The 18,161-nt window shown below is 41.2% G+C and overlaps 1 pseudogene; it reads right to left on the bottom strand.

Annotated features, from left to right (window-relative positions):
- Positions 1 to 17,011: 17,011 nt before the first annotated feature.
- Positions 17,012 to 17,905, bottom strand: LOC119942263 (annotated as a pseudogene).
- Positions 17,906 to 18,161: the final 256 nt, after the last annotated feature.

Below are 18,161 nucleotides of genomic sequence, written 5' to 3' on the forward strand. Positions count from 1 at the left end.
GGGGAAGGCCAGCTGAGAGGTCGAGGAGAATTAGGATAGAGTAGGAGCCATTGGATTTAGCAAGAATGAAGTCATTGGTGACCTTTGAGATGGCAGTTTTGGTGGAGTGTAGGGGACAGAGGCCATATTGGAGGAGGTCTAGGAGAGAGTTGGAGTTGAGGAATTCGAGGCAGTGTGTGTAGACGACTCGTTCTAGGAGTTTGGAAAGGAAGAGTAGAGGGAGATAGGGTGATAACTAGAAGGGGTAGTGTGGTCAAGAGGGTTTTTTTTTTTAGGATGGGGGTGACATGAGCATGTTTGAAGGCAGAGGGAACACCTCCCACCTATTATTCTTTTCCCAAACTTCTTGTTTACTCCTACTTCTTCTACTAGATTTCCTTCATCTTAGAACCTGTGCCATCTGGCTTCTACCCTTTCCATTCCACTGAAACTACTCTCTCCCAAATCACAAACTTACGCTTCTTTCCAAATCCAGTAGACTCTACTAAATCCTTATTCTCTTTGACCCCTTAGCTGCCTTTGATACTGTGGATCAGACCCTTCCTATAACCACTATCAAACCTTGATTTCACGGAAAATGTCCTCTGCTGGTTGTCCTCCTACTTCTCTGCCTGCTCCTTCCTAGTCTTTTTCACTGGTTCTTCCTCTACCACCACACCACTAATTCTGAGGGTCCCTCAAGGGTCAGTTCTGTGTCTCTTTCTATTCTCATTCATTTAATAGTATTTATTGAGTGCTTACTCTATACAGAGCACTGTACTAAGCACTTGGAAAGTACATTACAGCAATAAAGAGAGATAATCCCTGACCACAACGGGCTCACAGTCTAGAAGTGGGAGACAAACAACAAAACAAAACAAGTAGACAGCATCAATAACATCAAAATAGATTAATAGAATTATAGATATATACACATCATTAATAAAATAGAATAATAAATATGTAAAAATATGCACAAGTACTGTGGGGCAGAGAAGGGGGTAGAGTAGAGGGAGGGATTAGGGGTGATGGGAAGGGGGGAAGGAGCAGAGGAAAAGGGGGGCTCAGTTTGGGAAGGCCTCCTGGAGGAGGTGAGCCCTCAGTAGGGCTTTGAAGAGGGGACGAGAGCTAGTTTGGCAGATGTGAGAAGAGAGAACATTCCAGGCCAGAGTTAGGGCATTGGCCAGTTTTCCTGGTGTGCAAAATAAGTGTATACAGATTTATGCAAGAGAGAGGGGTGGGAGAGGTGGAAAAGGGGAAGGACAAAGGATTGCTCCTTTTCTACTCTTTTATCCTCTAGACTTTAGGGTCATTGTGGGCCGGGAGTGTGTCTACCAATATGATTGCATTGTATTCTTCCATGTGCTTAGTACAGTACTCTGCACACAGTAAGTGCTCAATAAATATCACTGATTGATTTATGCATCTCTGTGCTACACTACATGGCAAACCCTTCCACATGTTCCATGAAGCAAGCAGGCATCTGAATCTTCATTACCTCTCCCCTTCCTAGAAATGTACCTCCCAGGTAGAATATCTGAGTGCATAGCAAGCCTAAAATATCTGGGAAGACATTTTCAGGGAAAATGTTTGGAGTAGCAATTGCTTCTGTTGCAATTGTTGCAAACTCAGCCCATGGACACTGTGCCCCAGCCTATTAAGGATTTCTTTTTTGCAGTTAATCCAGTTGAAAAAAGGTAAAATAAAATAAAAGGTAAAGTCAAAATAATTTTAATAGCAAGGCCTATTGGAGAGAGAGAGCACAGGCCTGGAATTCAGAGGACCTGGGGTCTTATCCCAGCTCTGCCACTTGTCTACTGTGTAAGTTTGGAAAAGTCACTTAACTTCTCTGTGCCTCAGTTATGTCATCTGGAAAATGGGGATTAAGACTGTGAGCCCCACATGGGATATGGACTGTGTCCAAACTGATTAGCTTGTATCTACTCCAGTGCTTTGTAGATTGACTGACACATAATAATCACTTAAACAATACCACAAAATAAAGATTAATTTTTAAAATGATAGAAGCACAAAGCATCTCTTTATAGCTTCCTGAGAAACATAGATTTTTTCACAGTAATTTATATAGCAAATATATCTATTGTAACCTGATGAACAAATTTAGACAAAATTATCATGAATTCTAGGGTTTCCAGCCCCTAAAGAACATGGAGTCTTGCTGTCCCTCAGATGGTGAGAAGAGACAGAATCCCTGCAGTTGAGATCCAACGGGATATGGACCCACCTAACACAATTCTACATACTGAGAACATACAGCAGTCACAGCCCAGGGCTCATGTCCCTCTCAGACCTGACCTCATCCCTCAAGAGGCTCCCCCTTGCTGGGCTGACTGGCCCAAATACCTACCTGTGACCCCCGTCTGTGTGTGACTTGCGTGACCCAGCTGAGACTCTTTACACAGCAATGAATCCCTGGCAGGGAGCAACCTCACTGATGTTTCTCTGTATTACATTGGAGACTCTCCCCAGCCACCAAAGGAATCCCATGACTGATCAACAAGGAAACCTCTTACTATTGATTTCTTGCTCTTTGCAGACAATCAATCACCATACCTAATTGAGGATTGTCAGATCATCCTGGACTACCACCCCAACCAGTCCCTTCTTCCATCCTTCTCTGCTATTTTTAATCACTTATTCACTCAACAGCCTCTCCTCCATCCTAATCCTCCTCGACCTCTTGGATGCCTTGAACACTGTCGACCACCCCCTTCTTCTGGAAATATTATCCAACCTTGGCTTCACTGACACTATCTTCTCCTGGTTCTCTTCTTACCTCTCTGGCCACTCATTCTCAGTCTCCTTCACGGTCTTTTCTGCTTCCCACCCCCTTAACTGTGGGGGTTTCTCAATGTTCAGTTCTGGATCCCCTTCTATTCTCCATCTACATTCACTCCATTGGAGAACCCATTCACTCCCATGGTTTCAAGTACCACCTCTATTCTGATGACACCCAAGTTTACATCTCTAGCTCTGATCTCCTTCTCTGCACTCTCACATTTCCTTTTGCCTTCAGGACATCTCTACCTGGATGTCCACCCATCACCTCAAAATAAATATGACTAAAACAGAATGTCTTACGTTCTTACTCAAACCCTGTCTTCCCATTAATTTTGCCATCACTGTAGGTAGTATCATCATCCTTCCTGTCTCACAAGCCCATAATCACAGTGTTATCCTTGACTTCTCTCTCTCATTCAACCCACATATTCAATCCATATGAAATCCTGTCATTTCCACCTTCACAACATTGCCAAAATCTAAACTTCCACCACGTTAATAGAATCACCTATCCACTCTCACATCACTTACTATATCAGCCTCCTTGCTGACCTCCTCCTGTCTATCCCCACTCCAGTCCATACTTCACTCTGCAGTTCGGATCATTTTCCTACAAAAAAAATTCAGACCAAAGTAGAGCTGAGAAGATTACATGGCAAATGATCTTTATTGCATAGTGTACATTAAAAATGTAGAGAATTCACATCGAAACTTCTACATTTTCAATAATGTCATTTAAGATTCCTGTGGCATTTTTACACCTATGATTTAAAAAGGATAACAAGATTCTTATGCAATATATGTATGGCAATCATAATCAAGAGAGACAGAAGCAACACTCATGATCCACTAAAACAGATGATGGAATGTTGACTTTTCAAAAATTGGATTTTTTGGTTGGCAAAAATCAGAAACTGAGTCATGTACTTTAAGAAAATGAATTGACGAATATTTTAAACCTCAGAGAGAAACATATATATGCAATCAATGTAAGTGACCAGATCTTAGGAGGCCTAATATTTAATAATAATAATAATAATAATAATAATAATAATAATAATAACATTTATTAAGCACTTATTATGTGCAAAGAACTGTTTTAAGCACTGGGGAGGTTACAAGGTGATCAGGTTGTCCCATGGGGGGCTCACAGTCTTAATCCCCATTTTACAGATGAGGTAACTGAGGTCCAGAGAAATTAAGTGACTTGTCCAAAGTCACACAGCTGACATTTGGCAGAGTCGGAATTTGAATCCATGACCTCTGATTCCAAAGCCCATGCTCTTTTCCACTGAGCCACGTCTTCAGTGGATGAGAATTAAAAGAGGTTGAGATGAAAATGAGGTATGAGGTTGAGTGAGTAGGGAGGTAGATAGACAGACAAATAAAACAGAAAGAAAAAATACACCTATCGGTGTTAGCTGTAATATATAATTACAGAAAAATCAAAGTACCTTTCCTCAGAAGGTTTAAAATGTAATTGGTCAGTTGACTAGGGAAGCAATACTGGCAGAGGGGACATAATGCTTTACTATAAGTGTACCTGGAATTTCCAAGTATTTTAACATGATAGACTGAGGAAAAGTCATTGGAATTAGAAATTTTGGTAGAAAATTTTAATCAAAAATCTAATTCAGGTGACAAATTAATCTCCTTGATTGGCTATAATATATAGGGCTCATAACCACAATGCATTATATGTACTAGACATGGTAATCAATCAATCATATTTATTGAGCGCTTACTGTATGCAGAGCACTGTACTAAGTGCTTGGGAAGTACAAGTTGGCAACACATAGAGACGGTCCCTACCCAACAGTAGGTTCACAGTCAACACGAGTCCTTAGATAGGGTCAAAATTCTATGCCCTAAGCAGGATTGCAAGCTTTAGCTGCTCCTCTCACTTATAGTTAAGTACTTTGAGTTAGGCTTTACTTATGAGGATTGAAAGCAAAACTTATTTCTACATAACATGCTGATGCCATGCCAAAGAGCCATATAACCATAACCCAGCAGATTTTTTTTTAAAGGATTTCCATTAGTCTTCTTCACCTTGCAGAACACTTGGGTGTTTCTTTAGTCAGAAATCTTCATCATTAATAGAATAATCCCAGCAGGTTGAACTGGGGCTAAGATCTAGGTCTCCTCATTCCTAATGCACCCGTCTTTCTATTTGACCAACTGCATATCAGAGCTCTGGCTAAAACTAACTGAAAACTATGATGGCCAGACTTGTCACACAATGGATTTTCTGAACACTGCCTTTTGGCTGTGGTGGACATTTGTGCCTCATTTGGTATTAATAGCTTTTTTTCCCCCAAGCTTCTTATTCAACCTTTAGATATCCCCTGCTTGATTTCAGAATGTGCTGTGTGATGATGCCATCCCATTTATAATGGTCCCTTGTTTCTTTTTAAGTCATCTGTTATTGATAGAGAATGAATAACAGGATCATAAACATCTCTAATTAAACCATAAGACATGACAGGGTGTGGATTTGTGTTATAATATTTCACACCTATTGTTTTGTTAAGCAAGAGACTGAAGGCTGTGGGCCTTCTGGGCTCCTAAGAATGAATTAATACTACACAATTCATGCCCTGGAGTGTCTTATTGAGATTATAAAATAGTGAATTTCTTGGTTAATTAAGGAAATAACTTTGTTTCCTCCCACATTGATCGTCTTTTTACAGGGAAGAAACTAATATAGCCAGCTCAAAGAACCAATTTTCTGTTTAGAAAATACTTCATATAATTTATGCTGCCACTTAGGTCGTACTATTTTAAGTCCAAAAGAAAGAAATCTGAACTTTCACACTCAATTAAACTCAGTTCTATTGGCTCATTACCTTTCTGCCTCCATTTAAAATACTTATAACCAAGTTCATATGAAAAAATTATTTTGAGGCTGTGAGGTTAACTGGTGCCTATCTCCCACGTTGCGTCACTATAAACTTCAATATTTTAATTAATTGGCCAGTAGAAGAGTATGTTGTAGACTGCTATTTTCATACTGTTAAAAATTAGGAACTCTTAAACAAAGAGCACTATAAGGCACAAAAGATGATTATGATTGTAGAAAGTAATAAAACTTAGATGTATGGAATTTATGGAACACATTTATGGAAAAATGTTATATTTAAAAGTTTTGAAAAAACCTAGTGCTCAAATTTATACTGAGACAAATGTAAGATTGTTGATAAAAAGGTAAAAAGGAAACCTTGCAAGACAGATATTTTTCAAGTTTTTAGGAAGCACAAATTCATCTTTATTATCAATGCAAATTAAAATGGGATAATTTAAAATGATGAATAATCAGCACTAAGGTTAATCAAATAAATGTTCCTAAGGAAACATATTTGAATTGAAATTTATTTTAGTAATTTGCTGAAAGTAACTAATTTGCTGATAATGTTGACTTCTGTCCTTTTTCTGCATGGGCTCTATTTACCTCAGTCTGAGCGGGACTGTGCCTTTCTAGTGCCTTCCTTAACCTGAAGGAAGATGAATCATTCTCTCCTAAGGAAATTCCCCTTTCCCATTAGGACTGACCCAAGATTTAGTACAGAACAGCAAGAAGTTGGTAGCAGGCCAAATCCTTGCAACAGAGCTGCTAGGTGGTATGCTCAGCTCGGTTTGGTCTTCTTGTTGGGTTGTGAGGGAATGGATGGAGGTCTAAGACTGTAAGCTCGTTGTCTAGACTGTGTCAGTTATACGGTTATATTGTATTCTCTCAAGTGCTTAGTACTGTGCTCTGCACTCAGTAAGGGATTGATCCAGTGACTGTGAGGAAGGATCTGTACTGGCACCCCAAGCAAGCTATGAAGGATAAAAGGTAATATTAGCCATATGAGTGTGTGTGGCTATGTAGCAGTAACAGAAACACACCCTACGAGTGGGGAAAAGTGATGGTTTTTCTCTTAAATATTTGTGTGAACAGTGCTGACTGCTGAATATATGCTATCTGAGTAAATGAATGTCCTTTATGATGAATACCAATAGACTTCTTTTCCTGGGATAGAATGATCAAGCATGAAAATACTTAACCTCATAGACTCCACTTGGGTTTGATTGTACAGTCCTTTCTGGACATCTTATTAGTTATTTTAAAGTCACTAGAATAAGAGTTTCCTATCCCTATTTCCCAATGCAACTCAGCCCTTACACTTTTCTCCCCTAATATTAACTTAGTCACACTGTAACTCGATCTCATTTCATTCATTCATTCATTCAGTCGCATTTATTGAATGCTTACTGTGTGCAGAGCACTGTATTAAGCGCATGGGAAGTACAAGTTGGCAACATATATCTGTTTCACCACTGACCCCTTGTCAATGTCCTCCCTTGGAACAGGAACTCCCTCCCTTTTTTATATAAGACAGTTCACCACTGTCTCTACTATCACAGCTGAAGTAAAATCACATTTCCTCCAAGAGGCCTACCCCACTAAGCCTTTATTTCCCCTTCTTCTCCTGTATGCATCACCTATGCACTTGGAATCTGTACCCTTTCATCCAACCATCAGCCTCACAGATGTAATGTATTTTAATGTGTTTCTCCCACATATAGACTGTAAGCTCATTGTGGACAATGAATGTGTCTACCAACTCTGTTGTATTGTACTCTCCCAAGAGCTTAGTACAGTGCTCTGCATCCATTGATTAACTGACTAGCTTTACCCTTTACAAGGGGAGGCAGCAGGGTTGTGCAGGTCTTGGATTCCTTCAAATGGTTCTCTGATCCAGGGTATTTCAGGTTTCCTGAGCCTATTAGGACATCAGGCTACTCAGGGCCTTTCTGTTAGAAGCTAGAAACCCCAGGGCCACTGCTTCCAACTCATAAGCTCTCCTAGTTTGTGGAACTGATCTCGGACTCCTCTGATAGGTCTCTAAACAAGAGAAGCCTCAAATAGTTCTGGTTTGCTTATTTTGGGAAGAGTTTTGCAGTGTTTAGTGCTCTAAGGAGCTGAGATCGAAGGGTGTGTCTCCCAACAGTGCTGTACCTCACTCTCCCAAACACTTAGTACAGTGCTCTGTACACAGTATGCATTCAATACAGACCAATGTTCGTTTTCTCCACGGTAGACAAGGAAGATGAATGACAGTTACAACTCACTGAGAAGTTCAGTTTATTCTCTTCATCTCCTAACCTTTCTCCCACCACTAGCCGAATAAGACTTTCAAGAATGCAAGTTTTTGGTGTCACTTCATTTGCTCACTGCTAATGCTAGCTTCTCTCCCCTCCCTGCCCCAGCCAAAGTGAGGGGGAATAGGCTAACCTAGGGCAAGAGATGTGGAGAGCAGACAGCAGCAGGGGAGGCAGAGGCAAAGAAAACCTAGGAGAGGACTGTTTGGATGTATTTCTCCTCCACAGCATCCCAAACTAGCTCTGAACCCCTAAGCTATGCTGGAAAAGGTAGTACCTCTTCATGGTACCTTGATCTTGTCTTTCTTGCTGTCAATCCCTTGCCCACATTCTCTCCCTGGCCTGGATCTCCCTTTGCCACAACCTTCCTCACCTTCAAACACCATCATTATTATTCAATGCCTTATTAAAGTCCTATGTCCTCCAACAGGCCTTCCCCTGTTGAGTTCAGTTCAGTGTCAGTGAAGCCAAGGCTGGTTAATGTTTCCAGGAGAATGGGGTGGTCAACAGTGTCAAAGGCAGCTGACAGATCAAGAAGGATTAGGAGTAGAGGCCATTGTATTTGGCAAGAATTGATCATTTGTTATGTTTAAGAGGGTAGCTTCTGTGGAATGAAGGGGATGGAAACCAGATTGGAAAGGGCCAAGGAGAGAATCAGAGAAGACAAACTTGAAATGGCTGGTGTTGTCTAGCTCAAGGAGTTTGGAAAGGAAGGGTAAGAGGGAGATGGAGTGACAACTGAAGGGAGCTGGCGGGGGGGGGGGGGGGTCAAAGGAGGGTTTTTTTAGGATGGGAAGACATGGGCATGTTTAAGAAGTGGGGAAGAAGCCATTGGAGAATGAAGACTTGAAGACTGTGGCCAGAGGGGGAAAAAATGAAGGGAAATAATAATGATGGCAATTATAAAGTGCTTACTATGTGCAAAGCACTGTTCTAAGCACTGGGGAGGTTACAAGGTGATCATGTTGTCTCACAGGAGGCTGACAGTCTTAATCCCCATTTTACAGATGAGGTAACTGAGGCACAGAGAAGTGAAGTGACTTGTCCCAAATCACACAGCAGACAAGTGGCAGAAGCGGGATTTGAACCCATGACCTCTGACTCCAGAGCCCGGGCTCTTTCCACTGAGCCACGCTACTTGGATAAGGGATTGGGTCATATGCACAGGTGGAGGGGTTAGATTTCTCTCCTCTTGAGATTCTGATGGGAATGATGGAAGAGTTGAAGAAGGGGCAGGAGGACTGAGACCCTGGAGAGGAGCAGGGAAGATTTTAGGGAGGTCATGCCTCATAGCTTCATTTTCTCAATAAAGTAGGTGGCCAGGTCATTATGGGAAAGATATGTGGGGGGGGGAGGGTCTTGGGAGGACAGAGGGTTTAAGGAGGGAATTAACCAAATGGAACAATAGGTGAAGGCAATGGGCATGAGTGTGGAATAAGGATGGATGGAGAGATGATTTTGCCCGGTAGAGAAGAGGGCAGACAAAGCACACAAGGATAAACTTGAAGTGGATGTGGTTAGGCTTGATAACTAGATTTCTGTCAGGAGTACTCTGTCCCTTATGCACAGGAGAGTAGGAAGTGGATTGTAGAGGTGGTCCAGGAGTGTTTGTTGGTAGCATAAGGATGACAAATGGATAGGGGAATAAGTGAGTTTAGTTCAATAGAGAGGGTGGTGTTGAGGACCTTAATTTGGTAATGAAGGGAAGGTATGGAGACCAAATGGTCACTTAAGAAATGGAAATGATCACTTAAGAAATTGGTTGGAATCAAAAGACTAAGTCTCTGGGGGTAAGAACAGATTTGAGAGGAGGGGGTATATGGGAGAAAAGGATTCATGGACTGAGAAGCATTGTGGTCTAGTGGATAAAACAAGGGACTTAGGAGTCAGAAAGACCTGGATTTTTATCGTAACTCCTACCTCACCTTCACTCACACTGTCCTCTCCTGATTCTCCTCCTATTCTTCTGACCACTCATTCTCATTCTCTTTTGTGGGGCCCTTCTATGCCTCTCACCCACTAACTGTGGGGGTCCCTCAAGTTTCAGTTCTGGGTCCCCTTCTATTCTCCATCTTGTCATGAGCACTGACTGAGATCTTTGCCCTGCCTGGCCTCCCACAGGCTGATGAAAATTCACCTCACCTTGATTCCTGCTCCCCTTGGATGAGATCCTTGGATGCCCTTCACCCAGATTTCCCTGGGATGAGATCCATGGATGCCCCTCACCCAGACTTCTAATCTCCTGGGGCAAACAAGATCTGTAAATTCATCTCCCCCAGATTCCTGGTTCTGGGATGAGATCTATAGATTCACCTCCTCTACTGGGCAGCCCTAAATAACTGGAAGTTCCTCCACTGAATACAGAGGAAAGTTTTATTATTCCATGTTTAGTCAAATTGGAAGGGGTAAAATGCCTATGCACATGCTCACACACACACACACACACTTTACTATAATAAACATAGCTACCTGTCTATTTGCCTCAAGTTCATGAAGATGATCCCACATGATTCACTGTTCTGACTGCCTGCTGTCTCAGCTCTTTACCGGGTAAAGCCAGAGAGAATGGCTACCCCTTTCCCCAAAACCTACCCCAAAGGTTATCTTCTCAAGAAGAATCATCAGTCTTTCTCCTGCCCTTTAGCAAGGCAATTCAGCACATCCTTAAACTTCTCAGCAAGACAATTCAGCTTCTCCTCAATTCCTCCTTTGATACTGTTTCTCATGGGGTCAAAGAACAATCTCTTAAGAAATAGCTTCTACATTACAAGATGGATTGACCCGTGCCCACCACATACCTACACCCACTCCCTTGGAGAAGTCATTCGCTCCCGAGGCTTCAACTACCTCCTCTATGCGAATGATACCCTTAGAACAATGCTTGACACATAGTAAGTGCTTAACAAATGCCATCGTTATTATTATTATTATTATTATACCCAAATCTACATCTCCAGCCCTGATCTCCTTACATCTCCCTCTCTGGAGTGTCACATTTCCTCCTGCCTTCAAGACTTCTCTACTAGGATGTCCTTCCATCACCTCAAACTTAATATGTCCAAAACAGAATTTTTATATTCCCAACCAAATCCTGTCCTCTTCCTCACTTTCCCATCACTGTAGACAGAACCACCATACTTTCTGTCTCACAAACCTGTGACCTCGACCCCATCCATCTTTCTGAGCGCCTCACACCCCACCTCGCCTCTCTTTCCTCTCTACCCAATCTTGATGATCAGATTACTGCTCTCAATAAATGACTGATTGAATGAATTGAATTAATGAACCACACTAATCCAAGCACTTATCCTAACCCAACTTGATTACTGTATTAGCCTCCTTGCTATCTCTCTAGTTTTGGAAGAATCCTCTGAGAAAGAGGAAAGAAAAGCAAATAAACTACACATTCTGTTAATGTACAAACTGGCCTGAAAGCCCAGACAAACAGCAAATAGAAAAATCAATACAGTGATCAATAGACTCAAAGAAGGATAAAATGGAGGATAAACTAGGCCCATGATTAGCAAGCAGACGACAAGTCATAACAGCATCCCTAAACAAAGCACAATCAATGGCTCTAATATTTTCAGAAGGAACAAATCTAGTAGCTGTCGGGACATAAATCCAGGGGGACTGAACCTAATAAGTAAATGACTGGAAAAATGAGAGTAAAGCTATCCATACATAAGGGTGAAAGAACAGAGGTGGTAGTTATGTGAAAAATGCATAGCGAAAGAACCTCCAGATAGATTTTTTTTTAAAGAACTAATGCTATTTACATATTGTATTCCGACAAGTTGACACTTTGACAATCTCCCACTGTATATGCTCAATTAAACAGAAGTAATGAATACATAATCCCTGAAGAGAGATTCACTGATTTTTCTTTTTCTTTAAAAGTTTTATACTTATTGATTCTCCATTTAACAAACAAAGATTGCTAGACAAAAAAATCTCCACAATGTAAAGTCAATTTCAAGCAAGGTAATATTTGTCTATCAAATTTTAAATATGCAGTAGAAATAATACTCAAATTGATTGAATGATTTGTTAAACAGCTACCAAATTACAAAACTGTTCATAACAAAGAACTAGAGTTAAAATAAAATCAATAGTCTCAGTCTTTAAAATATCTGGTCATTTCTTTTAGACTATCTTTCTCTACAAGACAAAATACATGGGATAATTGGTCTTAAGAATGAACAAATGTGCTGTATTTCCAAAGGACACTACTGGGTTCTTTTGAAAAGGAGCTTGTTAAAGAGACTACTTCTACACAGGGGTAAGGTATTGTGTTGTAAACTCCTTGAGTAGGCCTCTGACCCTATCCCTTCTCTACTCCTAAAATCCCTTGCTCCTCCTTCTCTGATCCCCATCCCTAACTGCTATTTTCAATCTGTCCCTCTCAGTAGGCTTCTTCCCTCTGCTTTAAAGCAGGCTCAAATCACGCCCGTACAAAAAAAAGCTTGTCTCTTTTTCCCGTAGCTTTCTCCAGCTACAGTCCAATATCTCAGCTCTTTTTCAATCAATCGTATTTATTGAGTGCTTACTGTGTGCAGAGCACTGTACTAAGCACTTGGGAAGTACAAGTTGGCAACATATAGAGACAGTCCCTACCCAACAGTGGGCTCACAGTCTAAAGTTCTTTTTCCTATCCAAACATCTGGAACAGATTGCATAATCCATCTGCCTTATTTTCTTCTCCTTCAACTCTCTTCTTGACACACTGTATTTAGGCTTTTGGACCCTTCACTCACTTGAGAATGTACTATAACACTGACCTCTATGAAGCCACATTCAAGTAGTACATGCATCCAAAACGTTTCTTGATCTCTAAGCTATTTTGACACCGTGGACCCTTTCCTTCTCCAAGAAACTCCATGAGCCTCCATTTTGCTGATATGCTAACCTTGTTTTACTCTTACCTCTTTGCCCATTCCATCTTAGTTTTGCTCTCTGAGTTTTGATATCTAGGTTGCCTTCTGCCTCCAATCACCTAACTGTAGGAGTTTTGCAAGGCTCTGATCTAGGTCCCCCTACACTACTCCCTCTTCACTTAGAAAAGCTGTGTGGCCTAGGGTACAGCCTGAGAGTCAGAGGACCTAGAGTCTAATCCCACTGTCACCTGCCTTTTGGGTGACCTTGAACAAATAACACTTCTGTGGCTCAGTTTTCTCATCTGTAAAATGGGGATTTAATATTTATTCTCCTTCTGCTTAAGGCTGAGTCCCCCAAATGGTGACCTTTGTTGTGGGCAGGAAATGTGTCTGCTTTTCATTCATTCAATCATATTTCTTGAGTGCTTACTGCGTGCAGAGCACTGTATTAAGCGCTTGGGAAGTACAAGTCGGCAACATATAGAGATGGTCACTACCCAACAACAGGCTCACAATCTCCCAAGTACTTAACACAGTGCTTTGCACATAGTAAGCACTCAATCATACTAATAATGATGGTATTTGTTAAGCGCTTACTATGTGCAAAGCACTATTCTAAGCACTGGGGTAGATACAAGGTAATCTGGGTGATCCACGTAGGGCTCACAGGCTTCATCCATATTTTACAGATGAGGTAACTAAGGCCCAGAGAAGTAAAGTGACTTGCCCAAAGTCACACAGCTGACGAATAGTGGAGCCAGGATTAGAAGCCATGACCTCTGACTCCCAAGCCCAGGTTCTTTCCACTAAGCCATGCTGTTCTCATAAATATCAAATATCTCATAAATATCTCATCATAGCTCATATATATCAATAAATATGATTGATTGAATGAATGAATTGAATGAATGGGGACTATGTCTTTCCAACTCAGAAAAAGTCATGACATTTGGATTCAAGCATCTAGGGCAATTCTCCCCATCTCACATATCTGCTCATTTATTCAATGTGGGGGTTGAATGACATTACTAGTTTCAATTTACTCCCAGGTGTGTGGCCCTTGATGGAGCTCAAGAAATAATTTCCACAGCATACAGCAAATATTCCTGAAACTCTTCTGATGTTCATTCATTCACCCATTCAATTGCATTTATTGAGTGCTTACTGTGTGCAGAGCACTGTACTAAGAACTTGGAAAGTACAAATCGGCAACAGATAGAGCCAATCCCTACATAACAACGGGCTCACAGTCTAGAAGGGGCAAACAAAGTTTGCTCCTTGATGGAAGTCTGCTCCTTGAGGGCAAGAATCATATCTGCCTTTTCTGTTGAACCCTCCCAAATGCTTAGTACAGTATTCTGCACACAGTACAAGCTCAATAAATGCCATTGATTGTGTGATTGATTTTCCTCCCATAAATGAAAGTAGCAACAGCAGGAGAGAGTGTTGAGATGAGCCCAAGTCAAATGAAATGTTCTGCAATTCTAATGTTTCCATCCATTCATTTTCTTCCTATAGATAATTGAAACTGGACAAGAAATCAGGGCATGTGTAGGAGCCAACTAGTTGAGAATGATTTTCAGGGCTATAAATGTGCATTCTAACCCACTGAGATTTAGATGGGTAGCATCTTCTTAAGTAATCTGTTACAGGAGCTTTATGGCACCTTGACAACCATCTTTGTGAATATCCTCCAATTTGTCTTATCCACAACACAGTTAAGCACAAGTGTTTTGAAGTAAATTTTTAGGATGTTCTATTAAAATATCATATATTAATGACTATGAATTTCAAACATATCCCTACAGAGAAAAGGAAAATAAGACAGAAGAAAACCAAGGTAGCATCTCAGTTCTGAAACTAAGAAACTGAAAGGAATGTTTATAGTGTACCATGACGAATGATTAGTTAGCATGAGGGTGCTCATGTCTTGGGGCTACTATGAGAGAAGTGTCCTCTTGCTTTAAACCCACCAGTTGCAGAAAATAAATCAAAAAGAAAATATAATGACATAGGCTGACTGCTTTAGAAACACTACTCTTTGGGCAATTTTATCCTACCAGGCTTTATTTTGGTTTTCTCCTGCATTTTCATTTTCAATTTCTCCACTTTCTTTATGCAATCCTCTCTTATTCTCTCTCTTGGTAACCTTTCCTCTTCTAGACTGTAACCTTTCCCTCTAGATTGTAAACTCATTGTGGAGGGAACATGTCTATCGAGTCTATTATACTGTACTCTCCCAAGTGCTTAGTTCAGTGCTCTTCACATAACAGGTGCACAGTAAATATGATTGACAAGTTAATAATATAAACTTTTAGCAGATTATAATGCATTCCCTCCATAAGAGGACTGAGGAAACATTGCTAGAATAGGGAATATCCACCATACAAATAGAGCAATTGAGTAGTAGTAGTAGAGGTAGTAGCAATATCAATCAATGTAATTGAGTGAGTCCTTACTATATGAAGAACACTGTTCTAAACACTTGGTTGAGTACAATAAAACAGCATTGGTAGCCATGTTTCCTGCCCACAAGGAGGTTTCAGTCTTGAGTAATGCATAGTAAAAGTAATTATATTTATTTATGCACATTGGGAGAAATGCACTGTACTAAATGAACAGATAGCATAGTAGAAACTGGAGACATATTCCCTGCCTATAAGGAGCTTGCACTCTAATGGGGAAGACAGTCTAGAGCATTGTGTGCATGTACAGATATAGGAATGTACATCTTACAAAAAGAGAGACTATTCAAGATGATTCGGGTAATGGAAAATTTTATCCAATACACATTTATTGAAACGGTAGTGTGCTGTTGAGCATCAATCAATCAATTGTATTTACTGAGCATTTACTGTTTGCAGGGTACTGTATTAAGTGCATGGGAAAGTACAATATAGCAGAATTGGTAGATGTGTTCCTTGCCCACAAGCTGACAGTGGAGAGAGTCTATAGTCTACAGTCCCTAGTCTAGAGGTTCAATGACACAATCAATTAATCATTTAATGAGTGTGTATTGAGAGGTATTTATTTTACTGTGTATGGAGTACTGTACTAAGCTCTTGTGAAAGTATAGCATAACAGATTTAGTAGACATGATCCCGAGCCATGAGGCACTTAAGTCCAAAAGAACTTGTCAACAGTGGGACAATTCTGGTCCACAGATACTGGTTATTTATGAGTTTACTTCAAAGCTCTCCATCACCTCGCCCCCTCCTACCTCACCTCCCTTCTCTACTTCTACAGCCCAGCCTGCACACTCCACTCCTCTGCCGCTAAGCTACTCACTGTGCCTTGTTCTCACCTGTCCCGCCGTCGACCCCCGGCCCACGTCCTACCTCTTGCCTGGAATGCCCTCCCTCCACACATCCACCAAACTAGCTCTCTTCCTCCCTTCAAAGCCCTAGTGAGAGCTCACCTCCTCCAGGAGGCCTTCCCAGACTGAGCCCCTTCTCCTCTCCTCCTCCACATCCCCCCTGCCCTACCTCCTTCCCCTCCCCACAGCACTAGTATATATTTGTACAGATTTATTACTCTATTTATTTTACTTCTACATATTTATCATTCTATTTCTTTTGTTAATGATGTGCATATAGCTATAATTCTATTTGTTCTGACGATTTTGACACCTGTCTATATGATTTGTTTTGCTGTCTATCTCTACGTTCTAGGCTGTGAGCCCGTTGTTGGGTAGGGACTGTCTCTATATGTACTTCGCAAGCGCTTAGTACAGTGCTCTGCACATAGTAAGCGCTCAATAAATACGATTGAATGAATGAATGAATGAGAAGTAGGTCCTGTCAACCAAAGCATCAAAAGTGGCTTAATGACACTTCCTAGTTTTGCACAGCTGAGGCTCTGCAGTTGATTGGGCAGTTTAAATTCTTACAAATTGCATCAGACTAATATTTCCAGGATTTGGCACACAGTACCTCCAAAACTGACTCTGGAGTCTTTGTTGAGCACAGCCTGGCAAGATATTTAGCTGCTCTGAAATACATCACCATTAAGGGGTACATATACAAATATAAACGTTTTTGTGCAGGCAGGTGTGTGTATTTGTGTGTGTGACAGTTCAGTAGATCTCTATTGCCATCACACAGATTTATTCTTCATGCCAGGGACCACAAGGCAGTGCTGCTAAGATGATGTAAAGTTCACTACAGTCAAATGGATTAGCCATCACAGCCTGGATCTACTTTTAATCTTCAAAGGTGCCCGACTATTTTCACAGCTTCAGTGACAGATATCAGGGCTCTGGCAAGGAATATTCCAAAATCTGCAATAATGAGATCACAATGAAGACTCCTGCCACAATATAGCATGTTTCAGGAAAGCCAGCCTTCCAGAGCAGGTATGGGCCTTTGATAAAAATGAACTCATTCCACTTATTCTTGGCTAGATTTTTCACATTATATCCACACTGCATATTCACAACCTTTTGTGCAGGATTGGGAACCCAGCTGGAAAATGAGACTCCACATTTTTTCCTGGCTATAACTTTCTCTGCTGCATAAAGTAAATGTTGATGTCCCAGTCTTCAGGGCCATATGCTTCATAGCACCACTCAGCTTTCTGTAAGATTTTGGTGAGATTTGATCTTGATCTCAAAAAACTCCCTGAACGTCTCACCAATCCTGGAATAAAAAAGCAAGCGTTGCAACTGCCAAGAAGAAAATCAACACAATGGCTCCACAAAAAAACTTCAGAAAACAGATATTCTCCCTCAGACCTCGAGTGCAACCGGCAAAATCTAAAATGAACATCACCACCCCTATAATCAGAACCAGCAACACTGGGTCCATGCCATAGGGATGGGTCATTTTAGTCAGGTCTGACAGCACACCCTTTCTACTCCATGCCCAAAGCCCACCCTGAGAAACACAATTCTGGCTAACCAGAAAATGATATTCAATCAGTCAATCAGTGGTATTTCTTGAGCACTTGCTATGTGCAGAGGACTGTACTAAGTGCTTGGGAGAGTATAATACAACAGAATTCGCAGACACATTCTCTGACCATAACAGCTTAGTCTTGTAGCTGAAAACCCAATATTTGTACCAACAGCTGACCACAGAATTAGAATGTCTGTCACAATGCATCTTCTAAAAAGCAGTATCACATGGCTGTGGGGGGGTGTCCAAGCTGGGCCAGGCTGGGTCAGTTCAGGACTCTGCTCATCAAGACAGCCCAAAGGAGACTCCCAAAGGACAGATCTGCATGACACCTGGATGGAAATGGGGACGTGGGGTCCCAGTAGTGATGGTGGCATGGTGGGGGTCTGGGCAGCACAGCCTTGGCCTCCGCTTTCCTTCAGCTGCTCCAGGGTCATATCTTTCAGGGAGCCCAGCTAAATGA

Source organism: Tachyglossus aculeatus, chromosome 2 (genome assembly GCF_015852505.1).
Source record: "Tachyglossus aculeatus isolate mTacAcu1 chromosome 2, mTacAcu1.pri, whole genome shotgun sequence".
Taxonomy (NCBI): domain Eukaryota; kingdom Metazoa; phylum Chordata; class Mammalia; order Monotremata; family Tachyglossidae; genus Tachyglossus; species Tachyglossus aculeatus.